Here is a 19,444-nt window from a genome sequence, read left to right on the forward strand (position 1 = left end):
AGCATACAGGGAGTGCAGAATTATTAGGCAAGTTGTATTTTTGAGGAATCATTTTATTATTGAACAACAACCATGTTCTCAATAAACCCAAAAAACTCATTAATATCAAAGCTGAATGGTTTTGGAAGTAGTTTTTAAGTTTGTTTTTAGTTTTAGCTATTTTAGGGGGATATCTATGTGTGCAGGTGACCATTACTGTGCATAATTATTAGGCAACTTAACAAAAAACAAATATATACCCATTTCAAATATTTATTTTTACCAGTGAAACCAATATACCATCTCCACATTCACAAATATACATTTCTGACATTCAAAAACAAAACAAAAACAAATCAGCGACCAATATAGCCACCTTTCTTTGCAAGGACACTCAAAAGCCTGCCATCCATGGATTCTGTCAGTGTTTTGATCTGTTCACCATTAACATTGCGTGCAGCAGCAACCACAGCCTCCCAGACACTGTTCAGAGAGGTGTACTGTTTTCCCTCCTTGTAAATCTCACATTTGATGATGGACCACAGGTTCTCAATGGGGTTCAGATCAGGTGAACAAGGAGGCCATGTCATTAGTTTTTCTTCTTTTATACCCTTTCTTGCCAGCCACGCTGTGGAGTACTTGGACGCGTGTGATGGAGCATTGTCCTGCATGAAAATCATGTTTTTCTTGAAGGATGCAGACTTCTTCCTGTACCACTGCTTGAAGAAGGTGTCTTCCAGAAACTGGCAGTAGGACTGGGAGTTGAGCTGGACTCCATCCTCAACCCGAAAAGGCCCCACAAGCTCATCTTTGATGATACCAGCCCAAACCAGTACTCCACCTCCACCTTGCTGGCGTCTGAGTCGGACTGGAGCTCTAAGGCCCTTTACCAATCCAGCCACGGACCCATCCATCTGGCCCATCAAGACTCACTCTCATGCAGCTGGGGAAAGAGGGCGGCTGGGTGATGGTGAGGAGGAAGCATAGTCCTAAACAGAAGCCCCAGTAGGGTTGCCAACTCCCTGAAAAATAAATAAGGGACACCTCGTGGCCAGGGCCGGGCAACCCAGTTGTCTTCACCCTTCCCAGTGTGGTGAATTTTGTAGTTCTTTTTTTTGTGTGTGAAATTATTTTTTAACCATTTGACTTGAATTTGATTTGGGGCAGGGATAGCTCAGTAGGTAAAGTGGTCGCCCCATGATCGGAAGGTCGGCGGTTCGAATCCACTTAACGGCTACCCTGAGGTACCCCTGAGCAAGGTACCGTCCCTACACACTGCTCCCCGGGCGCCTGCTTAGTGGGCTGCCCACTGCTTCACTGAGTGAATGGGTCAAATGCAGAGAAAAACAAGTAATTTCCCCATGGGGATCAATAAAGTATCCATTATTATTATTATTATTATTATTAAGCAGATGCAAATTCTTTGTGATATGAACATATGGGAAACACATGATCATTTAGCCATTTATTTTTAGCTCAAAATGACAACATTAACACAGTAAAACAGGTCTCTTTCTTAAACAGAAGCCTGTCATGCTTAACTTATGAGAATATAAGTAAATCTTTCTTTAAAAGAACTCTGTCCTGCTTAACTTAAAATTATATAAATTAATAGAAAGCAATAGAACAAAAATATTCTTGTGACAGTGCACATATAGTGCATTTAGTACAATTGGCTTCAGTTGAGGTATTATATCAGCTTTTCTAATGCTAATCAGCTGCTCCTGTTTGTAAACCCACTTGTTCCCATGATTACGCATCTTAACTCATCATCATTATTAATCTATGTATTACTTTTATGTATTAGTCATCTATTTGTTGTAATCATCTATCCTTGCAGTTGTTTATTACACAAAAGAAATTATATTATCACACTCCTGGCCACATAGCGCTGGTATTTACTGCACATGCCCATATTAACCTTAACCAGAGGGTTTAAAAAACAAACCAGTGTTTACATACCATATCTGCTTCTGCCGTGGCCTGGTGGACAAGAAATTGGTTAAGGGTTCCCCGAGCTTTCACTCCCCTCATGTTCTTCATGTGCCCACCATTAGAAGCATGCCTATGGAAAAAGTGCGCTGGCACACAGTGGCGCTTTATAGGTGTTATCGTGCACTTTTCCAGCCAGGTGTTTTCCTTTTCCCATTCCTCCCTGTACTTTTGCAGACTTTTTTTTTTCTTTCTCTGACGGGAACAAACATTGCTGCTCTAATGCTGGGCTTACACTGTGCGATTTTTGGCCCATTTCGAGCCGATTTTTGAGTCATGCGACCGATTTGGTGATCGGCCCAATTTTGGCCTTCATCGTGCATCGTGTAGTATACGTGAGGTAACGAGAAGCGATTAACACCTCGAGCAGCTCCCGATCATCAATCGCTCGTGAGGGTGTCACCGCAGCTGCTCACACTGCTCACGCGCAAACACGTAAACGTCGGTGAAAAAGACGGTACAATACGGCTGTGCAGCCTGTGATCTGGACACGAGGGATGGAAGCACAACTTGTAGAACTTTGGAAAGTTCATCCGAGCCTTTTCGATGTGGTCTCACAAAATTATCACGACCACAACAACCGTGAAAATAGTTGGATTTACATTGCTGCTCAATCACAGCTGCCTGATCAATGTTTTTCATTAGCAATTTAGCAAAGTTGATGGTGGTGGTGTGCGTGTCTGTGTGAGTGAAAGACAGAGAGGGGGAGCGAGCGACAGAATTTCTGTTATAACCTTCATTTTACGGAGGCACAGTGTGAGCACTCAGGTCGCATCAGAGCATCGGGTGAGACCCTGCATCGTGACCTACCAACTTCTAACCCCTGCGAGTCAATCGTGCAGTTTGAAAATCGCACAGTGTATGTCCAGCTTTAGGTGTACTGTCGTCCGAGACTTGCACCGCAGTGTCGGCGTTTGTTTCCCTGTTGGCCATGCTTCTTGTTGTGGTCATCTGTTGTCTTCTGGTATTTTCTCCATAAGCGACCTTTCCTCGACCAATGAGATAAGCGGTAATCTGACTTGTCATACTCGAATTGTTATAAGTGTGCTGTCAGCTCATTGGTCACAAAGCAGGAGAGAGGCTGGGAATTATGTTTTCAAACAAAGCGTTAATTCCATTAAAAGTTATAGACTACTTTTGATTATCACTGTATTACGGGACAAAGTGCATCCCTTATTAGCTCAATACGGGACGTGTACTTTTGTTTCGAAATACGGGACGATTCCGTTTTTTAAGGGATGGTTGGAAACCCTAAGCCCCAGGTACACCACCAACCTGTTCATGTGTCTAACCGTTTTTCCCCACTCGGCGACACACCCGCCAGGGGTCAAACTCTGGTAATTGGTGATTCTGTTCTCAGACATGTGAAGCTAGAGACACCGGCAACCATAGTCAATTATCTTCCAGGGGCCAGAGCAGGCGACATTGAAGGAAATTTAAAACTGCTGGCTAAGGGTAAACGTAAATTCAGTAAAATCATAATTCACGTCGGCAGTAATGACACCCGGTTACGCCAATCGGAGGTCACTAAAATCAATATTGAATCGGTGTGCAACTTTGCCAAAACAATGTCGGACTCTGTAGTTTTCTCTGGTCCCCTCCCCAATCAGACCAGGAGTGACATGTTTAGCCGCACGTTCTCCTTAAATTGCTGGCTGTCTGAGCGGTGTCCCAGAAACGATGTGGGCTTCATAGATAATTGGCAAACCTTCTGGAGGAAACCTGGTCTTGTTAGGAGAGACGGCATCCATCCCACTTTGGATGGAGCAGCTCTCATTTCTAGAAATATGGACAAATTTATTAAACCCCCCAAAATATGACTATCCAGAGTTGGGACCAGGAAGCAGAGTTGCAGTCTTACACGCCTCTCTGTAGCTTCTCTCCTCCTGCTACCCCCCCAAAAAACCCATCTCCATAGAGACTGTGTCAGCTTCCAAAAAGACAAAAAAACAAACTAAAAACCAGCAACAAACAACTTAAACATAAACAATTACAAAGAAAGAACAATACAGTATCCACATCTGAACCAAAGAGTAAAACAGTGAAATGTGGATTATTAAATATGAGGTCTCTCTCCTCCAAGTCTCTGTTAGTACATGACTTAATAATTGATCAACAAATTGATTTACTCTGCCTTACAGAAACCTGGTTGCAGCAGGATGATTATGTTAGTTTAAATGAATCAACACCCCCGAGTCATTCTAACTACCGTATTTTCACGACCATAAGACGCACTGTACCAAAAGGCGCAGTCTCAGTTATGTGTGCCATTACTGTATTTAACACACACATAAGGCGCACTGGATTATAGGGTGCATACAAGTACCGTATGCGTATTTAAAAATAAAGCGGGAGCAAAACAAAGTTTGGTACTCACATTTTTATCATCAATCAAACCCATCGAAGTCCTCATCCTCTGTGTCTGAATTGAACAGCTGCGCTAAATCTCCATCAAACATGCCAGGTTCACTTTCTTCACTGTCAGAGTCACTTTCCGTGCCGTGCGGCTCCTCGGAAATGATGCCGGCTTTTGCGAAAGCTCGAACAACAGTGCCAGCAGACATGTTAGCCAAAGCATCTACAATCCATTGGCAAATTGTGGCGTAACTCGCCCGGCGCTGCCTTCCACTCTTGGTGAAACTGTGGTCTCCATCGGTCATCCATCGCTCCCAGGCCGCTCGCAGCCTTACTTTGAACGGGCGGTTCACACCGATGTCCAGCGGTTGGAGTTCCTTTGTCAGGCCTCCCGGAATGACAGCAAGCTCACAGTTCATTTGTTTCACTAGTTTTTTCACATCGGCTGTGAGATGGGCACGCATAGAGTCACAGATTAAGAGCGATGGTGATGCGTGGAAAAAACCACCTCGTCTCCTTACATACACCTCCCTCAGCCAGTCTTTCATCATTTCCTCATCCATCCAGCCCTTTTCATTTGCCTTAATGATGATTCCTGCTGGAAACTTCTCTTTAGGCAAAGTCTTTCGCTTAAAAATCATCATAGGCAGCAGTTTCTGTCCATTAGCATGGCAGCCAAGCACAACAGTAAAAGAAGACTTTTCATACCCCGTTGTGCGTATCGCTACCGTGCTGGTCCCCTTCTTCTCCACAGTGTGACTCACCGGGATGTCAAAAGTGAGCGGGACCTCGTCCATGTTTGTGATGTGGCTGGGCTGGATGTTTTTGTCGCCGATGTGTTTGCTGCAGTAGGAGCGGAAGATGGCCAGCTTTTCCTTATAATCCGCTGGAAGTTGCTGCACTACCGTAGTCCTGGTCCGGATGGAAAAATGGCACCGTTTCATAAAACAAAAGCACCAAGACGGACCTCCTTGGAAATGTTCAATGTTCATCTCTTCAGCTAGTGAAACTGCTTTTAGCCGAATGGTGACCGTCGAAACGCTTCTCCCGCTCGTTCGTTGCTCGATGATCCACCGCTCGAGTCTTTCCTCCAACTCGGGCCACCTCGCCTTATGTCCGTGGAAACTCAGCTGCGTTTTCTTGACCTGCCGGAGCTTGTTTTCTAGCTTCCTCCATTTGTGAACCATCGATTCGTTAATCTTAAATTCTCTCGCCGCTGCTCGATTTCCATGTTCCTCCGTGTAGCTGATGGCCTTCAGTTTAAACTGTGCTTCGTAAGCGTGTCTCTTTGCCATTTTCAGGGTTGTTAAAACAACGATGTCCTGCATAATGCACATACCTGTTATTTTATACCGTATTTTCACGACCATAAGGCGCACTTAAAAGTCTTAGATTTTCTTCAAAAAGTACGGCGCGCCCTATAGCGCAGTGCGCCCTGTGTGTTGTAAGGAGGACGTAGTAGAGAACACCATGAGAACGCTAAAGGGTGAAGTGTGGGCGTTGATCGTATATACCGGACAATCGCACATACCTGTATAAAAGGACAGGTATGTGCATTATGTGGAACATCGTTGTTTTAACAACCCTGAAAATGGCAAAGAGACACGCTTTGACACGGGGTATGAAAAGTCTTCTTTTACTGTTGTGCTTGGCTGCCATGCTAATGGACAGAAACTGCCGCCTATGGTGATTTTTAAGCGAAAGACTTTGCCTAAAGAGAAGTTTCCAGCAGGAATCATCATTAAGGCAAATGAAAAGGGCTGGATGGATGAGGAAATGATGAAAGACTGGCTGAGGGAGGTGTATGTAAGGAGACGAGGTGGTTTTTTCCACGCATCACCATCGCTCTTAATCTGTGACTCTATGCGTGCCCATCTCACAGCCGATGTGAAAAAACCAGTGAAACAAATGAACTGTGAGCTTGCTGTCATTCCGGGAGGCCTGACAAAGGAACTCCAACCGCTGGACATCGGTGTGAACCGCCCGTTCAAAGTAAGGCTGCGAGCGGCCTGGGGGCGATGGATGACCGATGGAGACCACAGTTTCACCAAGAGTGGAAGGGAGCGCCGGGCGAGTTACGCCACAATTTGCCAATGGATTGTAGATGCTTGGGCTAACATGTCTGCTGGCACTGTTGTTCGAGCTTTCGCAAAAGCCGGCATCATTTCCGAGGAGCCGCACGGCACGGAAAGTGACTCTGACAGTGAAGAAAGTGAACTTGAGAATCATCAGAATCAGAATCAGAAACTTTATTGTCATTGTCAAGAGAACAACGAAATGAAGAATGGTCCCCGATCATTGCATCATCCCTAGCAATATCAAAATATAAATAAATAAAATAGATAGAATACTTAAAATACTAATAAGATGTAACAGTAAAACATTCACATACATTCCCACACACATGCTTCAGGCCGTGCATAGATTAACACAAGAGTGGCGTGATGGACATTTTTTTGTAGTATTCAGATGTGTTATTGCAGTTGGATAACAGCTGTGTTTGAGTCTATTAGTCCTTGCTCTGATTGCCCTGTACCGTCTGCCTGAGGGCAACAGTTCGAACAGGGAGTGGCCAGGATGTGAGGTGTCTTTTATGATGTTTTGGGCCTTTTTAAAACAGTGGGCATTGTGTAGAACTTCCAGTGTGGGGAGAGGGCAGCCAGTGATCTTTTGGGCGGTGTTAATGATCCCTTGGAGTGCTTTCCTCTGAGCCCCTGTGCAGCTAGTGTACCAAATACATATGCAGTAAGTTAGAACACTCTCAATGGTGGCTCTGTAGAAGGACACCAGCAGTTTCTGTGTGATGTTATTCCTCCTGAGAATTCTCAGGAAGTACAGTCTCTGTTGGGCCTTTTTCAGCAGCTCGGAGGTGTTCACACTCCAGGAAAAGTTCTCCTCTATATTGACTCCCAGGAAGCGGAAGCTTGCCACCCTTTCTACACAGTCCCCATTTATGAATAGTGGTTGGATCTCTGCCTTTTTCCTTCTGAAATCTATTATGAGTTCTTTGGTTTTTGAAGTGTTGAGGAGGAGGTTATTGGCCTTACATGACGTCAGCTGCTCCACCTCGTCTCTGTACGTAGACTCGTCTCCCTTGGAAATGAGCCCCACCACTGTGGTGTCATCTGCAAATTTCACAAAGATGTTGCTGTGGTGGCGAGGAGTGCAGTCGTGTGTGTAGAGAGAGTAGAGCAGTGGACTGAGCACACAGCCCTGGGGTGAGCCAGTGCTGAGACTCAGGGCTGAGGATGTGTGATGGCCAACTCTGACTCTCTGTCTACGGCCCGAGAGGAAGCTGTTGATCCACATGCAGGTGCTGTATGGAAGCCCCAGGTCTTGTAGCTTGGCCACCAGTTTGTGTGGAAGGATGGTGTTAAAAGCTGAGCAGTAATCCATGAAGAGCATCCGCACATAGCTACCATGCTCTTCCAGGTGAGTTAATGCAGCATGGAGTGCTGTGGCTACAGCGTCTTCCGTGGACCGGTTTGCTCTGTAGGCAAACTGGTGTGGATCCAGGCTGCGGGGCAGGGCTGCTGTGATGTGTCTGCGGACCAGCTTCTCAAAGCATTTCATTACCACTGGGGTGAGTGCCACCGGTCTGTAGTCATTCAGGCCGGTGATGTGGGGCTTCTTAGGCAAGGGGACTATGGTGGAGGACTTCAGGCAGAGTGGGACAGTCGCCTGTGCGAGGGATTTGTTGAAGATCCTGGTGAAGATCCCAGCCAGCTGTTCTGCACAATCCCTCAATATTCGACCTGGCACACCATCAGGACCCGCCGCCTTCCTCAGGTTAACAGCCTGCAGCATGCGCCTCACCTCGTGCTCTTCCAGGGTGAGGGTGGTGCTGCTATGGGTGGCGTGTTGCTGCTGTGGCTCCAATACCTCCGGTACCCTGGTCTCAAAGCGGGCGAAGAAGATATTCAGCTCCTCTGCCAGCTCCAGGTCACCGTCCGCAGCTCCGAGATTGATCTTATAGTTGGTTAGGTGCTGGATGCCTTGCCACACCTGCCGGCTGGTATTACTCTTCAGATGGTCCTCAATCCTCCTCCTATGGTCCCCCTTTGCCTCTCTGATGCCTCTCTTCAGGTTGGATCGGGCTGTGGTGTAGTAATCCCTGTTGCCAGACCTGAACGCAATGTTCCTCTCCTTCAGCAGCTGCCTGACCTCCCGGGTCATCCAGGGCTTTTGGTTGGGTGAACATTTCCAAGTCCTGATGTTCAAAGATATCCCAGTTAGTCCTGTCAAAACAGTCCTGCAGCTGCTGAGAGGCACCCTCTGGCCATATGGTAATATTCTTTGTGATGGTAAGAGCAGTTTTCTTGAGGGGGGCATATGCAGGGATTAGAAACAGTGACAAGTGGTCAGACTGACCCAGATGTGGCAAAGGTCTGGCCCTGTAGCCCATTTTGATGTTGGAATAAACTTTGTCCAGAATCTTGTCACCCCTAGTGGCATACTTGACGTGCTGGTGGAATTTGGGGATTGCTCTTTTTTAAGTCTGCGTGATTGAAGTCCCCTGCTACGATATGTACAGCGTCAGGGTAGGTGCTCTGTTTATTGATGTTTGTATGCAGGAGTGCGATTGCCGAGTTAGCATTAGCATCTGGTGGTATGTAAACAGCTGTTATTATGACAACGGTGAACTCCCTAGGTAGGTAGATGGGCCTGGTAGATGGCATGTTTGATGGAGATTTAGCGCAGCTGTTCAATTCAGACACAGAGGATGAGGACTTCGATGGGTTTGATTGATGATAAAAAATGTGAGTACCAAACTTTGTTTTGCTCCTGCTTTATTTTTAAATATGCACACTTGTATGCTTGTGTGTTGTTGATGATGACGATTACTGGTAATAAAAAAGTGAGTACCAAACTCAGTTTTGCTCCTGCTTTATTTTTAAATATGCACACTTGTATGCTTGTGTGTTGTTGATGATGACGATTACCGGTAATAGAAATGTGAGTAAGGTACCAAACTCAGGTTTGCTCCCGCTTTATTTTTAAATACGCATACGGTACTTGTATGCACCCTATAATCCAGTGCGCCTTATGTGTGTGTTAAATACGGTAATGGCACACATAACTGAGACTGCGCCTTTTAGTACAGTGCGTCTTATGATCGTGAAAATACGGTACGGTACCAGAAATCTCGCAGCACAGGCTGAGGGGGCGGTGTGGCAGCAATTTTTCACACCAGTCTATTAATTAATGAAAGACCCAGACACACTTTTAATTCATTTGAAAGCCTGATGCTTAACATTGTCCACCCCAGCTGAAAAACTCAGAAACCAGTCTTACTTCTTATCATCTGTCGTCCACCTGGGCCTTACACAGAGTTTCTGTCTGATTTCTCAGACTTTATATCTAATTTAGTTCTGAGCTCAGATAAAATAATTATTGTGGGTGATTTTAACATCCATGTAGATGCTAAAAATGGCAGCCTCAACATGGCATTTAATCTGTTATTAGACTCAATTGGTTTCTCTCAAAATGTAAAAGAAACCCACCCACCACTTTAATCACACTCTAGATCAGGGGTGCCCAATCCCGGTCCTCGAGAGCTACCGTCCTGCAGCTTTGAGATGCATCCTTGTTCCCACACACCCGAATCAAATGAATGGCTTGTTATCAGGCCTTTGCCAAACATGATGGCATGCTGAAGAGGTAATCAAACCATTTGATTCAGCTGTGTTGGAGTAGGGATGCATCTAAAAGCTGCAGGATAGTAGCTCTCGAGGACTGGGATTGGGCAGCCCTACTCTAGATCTTGTTTTAACATATGGCATAGAAACTGAACATTTAACAGTGTTTCCTGAAAACCCTCTCCTGTCTGATCATTTCCTGATAACATTTACATTTACAATAATTGATTACACAGCAGTGGAGAGTAGACTTTATCAAAGTAGATGTCTTTCTGAAAGCGCTGTAACTAAGTTTAAGAATAAAATCCACCCACTGTTATCATTGTCAAGGCCCTGTACCAACATAGAGGAGAGGAGCTATATGAACGCTACCACAACAGAGGTCGATTATCTTGTTAATAATTTCACCTCCTCACTACATACGACTCTGGATACTGTAGCTCCTGTGAAAACTAAGGTCTCTAATCAGAAGTACCTGACTCCGTGGTATAATTCTCAAACACGTACCCTAAAGCAGATTACTCGTAATCTGGAGAGGAAATGGCGTGTCACAAATTTAGAGGATCATCATTTAGCCTGGAGAAATAGTTTGCTGCTTTATAAGAAAGCCCTCCGCAAAGCCAGAACATCTTACTATTCGTCACTGATTGAAGAAAATAAGAACAACCCCAGGTTTCTCTTCAGCACTGTAGCCAGGCTGACAAAAAGTCAAGCTGGCTGCAGTTAAACCTTTACTTAAAAAGCCATCTCTAGACCCAGCAGTCTTAGCTAATTATAGGACAATCTCCAACCTTCCTTTCATATCAAAAATCATTGAAAGAGTAGTTTCAAACAGTTAACAGATCATTGCAGAGGAATGGTTTATTTGAAGAGTTTCAGTCAGGTTTCAGACTTCATCACAGCGCAGAAACAGCTTTAGTGAAGGTTATAAACGATCTTCTTATGGCCTCTGACAGTGGACTCATCTCTGTGCTTGTCCTGCTAGACCTTAGTGCAGCATTCGATACTGTTGACCATAATATCCTATTAGAGCGATTCGAACATGCTGTAGGTATTACAGGCACTGCACTGCAGTGGTTTGTATCATATCTATCTAATAGACTCCAGTTTGTGCATGTAAATGGAGAGTCCTCTTCACATACTGAGGTTAATTATGGAGTTCCACAGGGTTCAGTGCTAGGACCAATTCTGTTTACATTATACATGCTTCCCTTAGGCAGCATCATTAGAAGACATAGCATACATTTTCACTGCTATGCAGATGACACCCATCTCTGTCTGTCCATGAAGCCAGATAACACACACTAATTAGTTAAACTGCAGTAATGTCCAAAAGACATAAAGACCTGGATGGCCGCTAACTTTCTGCTTCTTAATTCAGATAAAACTGAGGTTATTGTACTCTGCCCTAAAAATCTTAGAAATATGGTATCTAAGCAGATTCTTACTCTGGATGGCATTACCTTGGCCTCCAGTAACACTGTGAGGAACCTTGGAGTCATTTTTGACCAGGACATCTCCTTCAACGCACACTTTAAACAAATATGTAAGACTGCGTTCTTCCATTTGTGCAACATCTCTAAAATTAGAAATATCCTGTCTCAGAGTGACGCTGAAAAACTAGTTCATGCATTTACTACTTCCAGGCTGTACTACTGCAATTCATTATTATCAGGATGTCCAAAAAACTCACTGAAAAGCCTTCAGCTAATCCAAAATGCTGCAGCAAGAGTACTGACAGGGTCTAGAAAGTAGGGCTGCTCGATTATGGCAAAAATGATAATCACGATTATTTTCACTTAAATTGAGATCTCGATTATTTGACGATATTTATTTAACCCTTTAAGACCTACCATAGAACCAAGTCCGCCAGAGCTTATATTATTTTTTTTACATTTTGTAGTGCCATTTTTGGGAGCATTTCAAGTTGCTATACATCAATACAACTGTTATAGCCCATATTTTAATAATATGTATGCATTAAGTCCATAGTAACTACATTAATTGCAAAAAAGTGCAATAAACTACAAAAAATCATTTTTGTTTTTTTTACATATATTTCTACTTGCAGAAATTTAAGAGGTTTATCCCTCAAAACTTTAAATACAAAAAATTTGCAAAAATTAGTTTACAACAACAGGAAATTTATTTTGAGTGTCTTCATAGTTTTATTTTGGAGATACAGCAATTTTTATATACGGCAGGAAAAACAAAAAACAATCCTCCATCCATCCATCCATCCATCCATTCGCTTCCGCTTATCCTTTTCAGGGTCGCGGGGGGCGCTGGAGCCTATTCCAGCTGTCATAGGGCGAGAGGCAGGGTACACCCTGAACAGGTCGCCAGTCTGTCGCAGGGCCAACACACAGGGACAGACAACCATTCGCACTCACTCGCACATTCACACCTAGTGACAATTTGGATTATCCAATTAACCTATCCCCACAAGCTGCATGTCTTTGGATGGTGGGAGGAAGCCGGAGTACCCGGTGGGAACCCACGCACACACGGGGAGAACATGCAAACTCCACACAGAAAGACCCCGGCCTGATGTTGGAATTGAACTCAGGGCCTTCTTGCTGTGCGGCAACAGTGCTAACCACCGTGCCACCGTGCCGACGAAAAACAATCCTGTGATGCAAATTTGCAAAGAAAACAGCATGTGCATCAAAATAAACTATTTCCAGCAGTGCAATTCGAGTTCTAAGCATCCCAAAAACTGTAGTTTTTACTTGTAGGCTTTTAAGGCCTACAAGTCAAAAACTACATTTCCGCAAAAATTACGTCACTTCCGGTTTCGGGCAGGAAATGGCGGACATGCGATAGTTCGCGTTGACGTCTTTTTCAATGTGGGAAGTGTTACGAACAGCTGATCGGATCGGCAAAGCATGTTTCTGGAATATTGTGTTTTTGTTCCTGCAAGCCCTTTTATGCAATTTTTGCAAAGCTTTTTGTGGAAGAAAACCGTGACCGAGGACAAGCTGATGGCATAAGATGTAAGTACAACAACTCCGGTTTCATATGCAAAAGAATTATTGCGCTAGCTTACGCGATTATGGTTCTACAGGAATTTAAAAATAGTTACGCAAAACGGAGCGTGCCACTCTGACCGGCTTTAAAGGGTTAACAATAACAATGTATTGAATAATGACTTTAAAAAAATAATATAAAATAGTGTGCAAATACTGATAACAGTGCAAATGTTTGCAATATAAGAAATAAATGAAAAATGTAAACATCTATGTTTGGTGAACTTTGCAGTGTTGCTCTGTGGTGCAGCTACAACACCGTAGCAAAGTTTACACACTATGTCTACTTGATCCACGTCTGACTCCGCGAACCCATAATGTTTCCACACCACTGAAGTTTTTTTTTACCTCTCTTTTCAACCAACGGCAGTCACTCTCCTCTCCAAATAACTTCTGCTTAGCTTTCCGAGCTTCCCTCGGGTCCTCTTAATTGTTGTGACGCGTGTTCGAAATGCAGAGAGGTGCGCTCGATTTGCCACACGGAGCAGCGCGAGAGTAAAAGCACGAGGGAGGTGCTAATAATCAGCTCAGTCATTTTTAATGATCGTTGAAAGCCCAGATCGTAATCGTGATTAAAATTCGATTAATTGAGCAGCCCTATTAGAAAGACAGAGCTTATTTCTCCTGTTTTGGCTTCCCTTCATTGGCTTCCTGTTAAATCCAGAATTGAATTCAAAATCCTGCTCCTCACATACAAGGTCTTAAATAATCAGGCCCCATCTTATCCTAATGACCTTGTAGTACCATATCACCCTATTCGAGCACTTCGCTCTCGCTCTGCAGGCCTACTTGTTGTTCCTAGAGTATTTAAAAGTAGAATGGGAGGGAGAGCCTTCAGTTTTCAGGCCCCTCTTCTGTGGAACCAGCTTCCAGTTAGGATTCAGGAGACAGACACTATCTCTACTTTTAAGATTAGGCTTAAAACTTTCCTTTTTGCTAAAGCATATAGTTAGGGCTGGACCAGGTGACCCTGAATCCTCCCTTAGTTATGCTGCAATAGACTTTGGAGTGCACCAGTGAAGAAAATGCATTCGTTATCACAGAGCATGCCGTGAGGAACACCTTCAGGAGGGTTAACACCAGGAAGGCAGCAGGACCAGATGCAATCCCTGGTCGGGTCCTTAGAGCCTGCGCTGACCAGCTAGCACCGGTGTTCACGGAGATCTTCAACCTCTCCCTGGCCCAAGCTGTGGTTCCCACGTGCTTCAAACAGTCCATTATTGTTCCTGTTCCAAAGAAACAACAGCCCGCTTGCCACAATGACTACCGTCCAGTAGCACTGACTTCAATTGTGATGAAGTGTTTTGAAAGACTGATGAGAGATCACATCACTTCTTCACTTCCTGCCACCATCGACTCACTTCAGTTTGCTTACCGGACTAATCGTTCCACAGACGATGCCATATGTCACCTGCTCCACACATCCCTGAGTCACCTGGACACTGGCAGAGGGAATTATGTTAGGATGCTGTTCGTGGACTACAGTTCAGCATTCAACACAATAATTCCCTCTAAGCTTTTCACCAAGTTGACGGATCTAGGACTCAGCTCATCACTGTGTCAGTGGATCCTCAACTTCCTCACAGACAGACCCCAATCAGTGAGGGTGGGAAAACAAGTCTCCCCCTCCATCTCACTCAGCACTGGAGTGCCTCAGGGCTGTGTTTTAAGCCCCCTGCTGTACTCACTGTACACTTATGACTGTGTAGCCACATCAGACACCACCTCCATTGTCAAGTTTGCTGACAACACTGCTGTTGTGGGCCTGATCTCCGACAACATCGAGACGGCCTACCTGGAGGAGATTAGGAACCTGGAGACCTGGTGCCAGGAGAATAACCTCCTCCTAAACGTCAGCAAAACTAAGGAGCTCATCGTGGACTTCACTACAAAGCAGGCGAGGAATTACAAACCCCTCATCATCAGTGGCACGCCAGTGGAGAGAGTGGACAGTTTCCGATACCTGGGTGTCCACATCACTCAGGACCTGTCATGGTCCTGTCACATCAACTCCCTGGTTAGGAAAGCCCGTCAGCGTCTCTTCTTCCTCAGAAGACTTAGAGACTTCCATCTGCCACTGAAGGTGCTCAAGAACTTCTACTCCTGCACCATCGAGAGCGTCCTGACGGCAAACATCTGCACCTGGTTTGGGAACAGCACCAAGCAGGACAGACGAGATCTGCAAAGAGTGGTGTGCTCAGCCGAATGCATCATTCAATCAGAGCTCCCTGACCTGCTGTCCATCTACACTAAGCGGTGCAAGTCCAAAGCTAGGAAGATTATGATGGACCTCTCCCATCCCAACAATGGACTCTTCTCACTGTTGAGGTCTGGGAAGCGCTTCCGCTCCCTTAAGGCCAAAACAGTGAGAATGAGGAGGAGCTTCTTCCCCCAGGCTGTTCGGGCCCTGAACCAGGTGTAGGACTGGACTCTCCCACACACATCACTATAAGACTGGACTCTCACACACATCACCACACGCACCACCACACATTTCCTATAATCCTATAATTCCTATAATTTATAATCTTTATAATCTCTTCTGCTATTTGCACATTCTTTACTGTAAATTCCTAAGTTAATTTGTAAATTTGCTAGTAAACTGTAAATATTGTAAAACTTTTCTTCTGTCATTTAATGGTCGGGCATTGTACAGCTACAAGCATTTCACCCCCATGTCATACTGTGTATGGTTGTGTGTGTGTGACAAATAAAATTTGAATTTGATGCATTGAGTTTTTCCTTTCCAGTCACCTTTCTCACTCACTATGTGTTAATAGACCTCTCTGCATTGAATCATATCTGTTATTAACCTCTGTCTCTCTTCCACTGCATGTCTTTATCCTGTCTTCCTTCTCTCACCCCAACCGGTCGCAACAGATGGCCGCCCCTCCCTGAGCCTGGTTTTGCCAGAGGTTTCTTCCTGTTAAAAGGGAGTTTTTCCTTCCCACTGTCGCCAAAGTGCTTGCTCATAGGGGGTCATATGATTGTTGGGTTTTTCTCTGTATCTATAAAGCGCCTTGAGGCGACTTTTGTTGTGATTTGGTGCTATATAAATAAAATTGAATTGAATTGGTGGAATCAAACATGTAAACAAAAACACATTGTTGGTGTGTTTCCACCACCTTCTGGTGATAGTATCACATTACAATGATGTGCTACAATGAGAGTTGTAATGAAAACGGCATTATTGAAGAAATATCGATCAGCAGAGAAACTCTTTTACTTCAGAAAATTTTTTGAATTCAACTGATGATATTGTTGTTTCAATGTGTGTAGAGAAAATATGATCTTTGTATTTTCTTGTAACCTCTGTGGTTTTTGGTTGTGAATGTAGATTCTGTATATATGGAGGAGTCCGGGGGCCCATTCTTCGTACCTCGCTAAGTAGGTTAGCTGGATTTGATTGTTGACGATTTCGCGTGATCTTGGATCGTTCGGTTCCCCGAAGCTCATCCGGGACTTGCTGCCATAGCAACAGAGCCGTAAGCGTAAACCTGCTCGGGAGCAGGTTTACTTTATGTAAACAGGATTAGATCGTGGCCACGTATGGAACGCCAGGACTGCCATAATGAATTAATTAAATACATCATTAAATAATTAATTAAATGTGTCAATAATTAATTAAAATTGGAATTAATTAATTAAATAAATAGTTATGACACATGTAATTAATTAATTATTGACACATTTAATTAATTATTGACACATTTAATTAATTAATTATTGACACATTTAATTAATTATTTATGTATTTCACATTTTAATTAATTATTGACACATTTAATTAATTATTGACACATTTAATTAATTATTTAATGATATATTTATTTATTTCATTTTGGCAGTCCTGACGCCTGGCTCTCATCATGAAATAATTTTATCTGTCAGCCTCACCCATCAAACTCAGGGGGCGGGGTTAACGCTGATCGAGTCAAAACCATTGCTTTGGCCTGGTGGCCATTGTTTCTAGCGCACAACAACCGGCATGTGGAAGCTAACAGAACTGAGCTTTGAAAAACCCTGTTTGTGTGTTACCAAATACCGTTTTAATATTTTTTTAGCCGAGAATGTAGTGGTTTAATCTTCATGTGTCTGGTCGGTTTGTCAAGATACAGCCTCTTTGCAAAAGTGTTTCGATGATTTCGGAGATGTCTGCCCAGTCTCACGGCAAAGCGTGGGATAGACCCGCTCGCCTCGCAAGCAATCCCACCGACAAAGCGCAGGCCCCGGTACACAGCTGTAGTAACCCCCGCTGACTTCTTTTACTGAGGTTATATTTATCGGTGTTTTATTTCCTGATGTTCTTATGTGTCCTACGTGTTTCAGTCGCCAATTCTGAATTATAACTAACATTAAAAACATGTTTAAGGAGGAGAGAGAGCAAATTGATCGGTTTAACATCTGATCTTTGGGTTTTTGTTCAGTAATCAGCGTGACCTGTGTATAAACGCATAAAAGAGATAACGTTGGTGTTTCCGTCATGTAGTAACTGCTGGCTTTAACTGTACAAAGGTTGTTCGACACTATGAAACACATACAGACTTCATGATGTTCGGCTAATATTTTTATTGTGAATATTAATCATGCTGACCTCGCTCTGTACACCACGCAGCGAGGTCAGCATATCCACGATATCCTCAGCTCCACGAGTTAACACAAAGTTTCCCAGCTGACTATCTAACTGCCAACTATTCCAGAGACGTGAAAATATACAGCATAAAGAAAAGTGTAAGAGACTCAGCAGATTAGAATAACAGTTATACATTTAATAAATCACCAAATGAATCCAAGAAACGAGCAAACCTGTTCCGACAATTTGAATTTGTATTCCCTCAGCTGCAGACTCGCTGCTGTTTAAATGTTTGAAAAGGAAGATTAGATATAAACAAACGTATAGTGGCCTCAGCAGGCTATTACTGAAATACACGTGCTGTATCATAAACTATGATATAAATAGGGAGGTCCTATTAACATGTTTAGTCTTAAAGGACACCTTCCTGCCTTTAGTCTCATTCATGAGCAGTATTAGTTTTCTTCTAACATCTAGAAGTCTGCACCATGTGTTTCATAGTTTGTAACAAGCCTTTGACAGGTAAACATAACATGACCGAAAAAGAAAAAAAAAAGAGAGAGAGTGTTGAGATAAGAAGAGAAAATGCTCTCAATTATGGAGACAGACAAATGGTTCATTTATGTTTGATGTGTGTTTATTCCTCCCTAAATATCGTCGGTGAAGTTCGCCATGCACGTCAGATTTTCCTGCGCATTTTTATACCTCTGCCAACAGAGAGAGAGAAAAAAATCACATTCTAACAGACAGCTGGTGCTTAGAATACAGTTGAATAACTATTAAAAAACAGATGATATTTAGATGATAGTTCAGTCTAACACATGTGCCAGTGAACCATTAAACGTCTGTGAAACTATGCAGTTATGAAACGTAACTTTAACCTCAGCCAAACCGATTTGCTCAGTTGTAAATAAAACAGCGAAGTAAACGTGACCCGACAGACAGAACCTGAGTGAATGAAGTCCAGCGTTTAACCACTGAGAGCTAAAACTTAGCTGAGGTTTGAAAGCTGTGTGCCGGTGATTGGACATCAGCCGCTGATAAAGCTGGCTCGCCTATAAAGTGCTCTGTAAGGAAACAAGCTCCAGCAGCTCTGCGCTCGGGGAAAACACTATATTTACTTATCTTGTGCAGAAAAATGCGCTGACATTGCTTTATATTGAGCACCGGCTGCCCAGTTAAACTGTGACTATCACCAGGTAACTAGGCGTGTTTCTTGAATTAGCAGCAGGTGTTAAACAGCTGACAGATGAGGAGGAGGATGCATGCAGGTAAACTGAGGGTCTGTTAAGCTGATCGCTGGTTTCGTGAGAAAAATGTCAGCTCGTTCTTTATGTTACAGAAGCACAGAGACACAAGACCAGGCGGAAAGAGACGATCGTTCGGTGAGAATCTGCGAATGCAACATGTGGAACACGGAGAGTGGAATATGTAAACAAACCGGTTAACGTAACCCCCTCGGTGCACTCTGCATGCTAATTGTTAGCAGAGCTAGTGAAATCTCTGAAAACATCTGAGCACTTTTGCAAACATGTTCTATGTTGACAACCTGACCAGACATACGTCGCGACATTCGCGGCTAAAACACTGTTAAAAGTGTAGCTGGTGACAGAAAAACGGGGTATTTTAAAACTACACCACCACCATTGCTGCCTGTGATTTGATCTGCATTCTGGGATAACTGGCTGCCCCAAGTCTGCACAAGCAATCGATTATCTAGGATCGACCTGTTTTGACTTACTTTGCACGGCAACTAATCAAATGTTAGAGAAGCTGCATGGGCAGCGTTAACCCCGCCCCCTGAGTTTGATGGGTGAGGCTGACAGATAAAATTATTTCATGACGAGAGCCAGGCGTCAGGACTGCCAAAATGAAAT

General features: G+C 43.8%; 1 protein-coding gene across 1 annotated transcript in view; it reads right to left on the minus strand.

Annotated features, from left to right (window-relative positions):
* LOC147334018 (CXADR-like membrane protein) overlaps nt 1–19,444 on the minus strand; it is a 262,370-nt gene that overhangs the window by 154,444 nt on the left and 88,482 nt on the right. The window lies entirely within an intron of this gene.

Source organism: Aulonocara sp. 'chitande type north' Nkhata Bay, linkage group LG3, assembly GCF_057382095.1.
Source record: "Aulonocara sp. 'chitande type north' Nkhata Bay isolate Kocher_YH1m ecotype deep benthic linkage group LG3, A_spYH_male_GT1.1, whole genome shotgun sequence".
Taxonomy (NCBI): domain Eukaryota; kingdom Metazoa; phylum Chordata; class Actinopteri; order Cichliformes; family Cichlidae; genus Aulonocara; species Aulonocara sp. 'chitande type north' Nkhata Bay.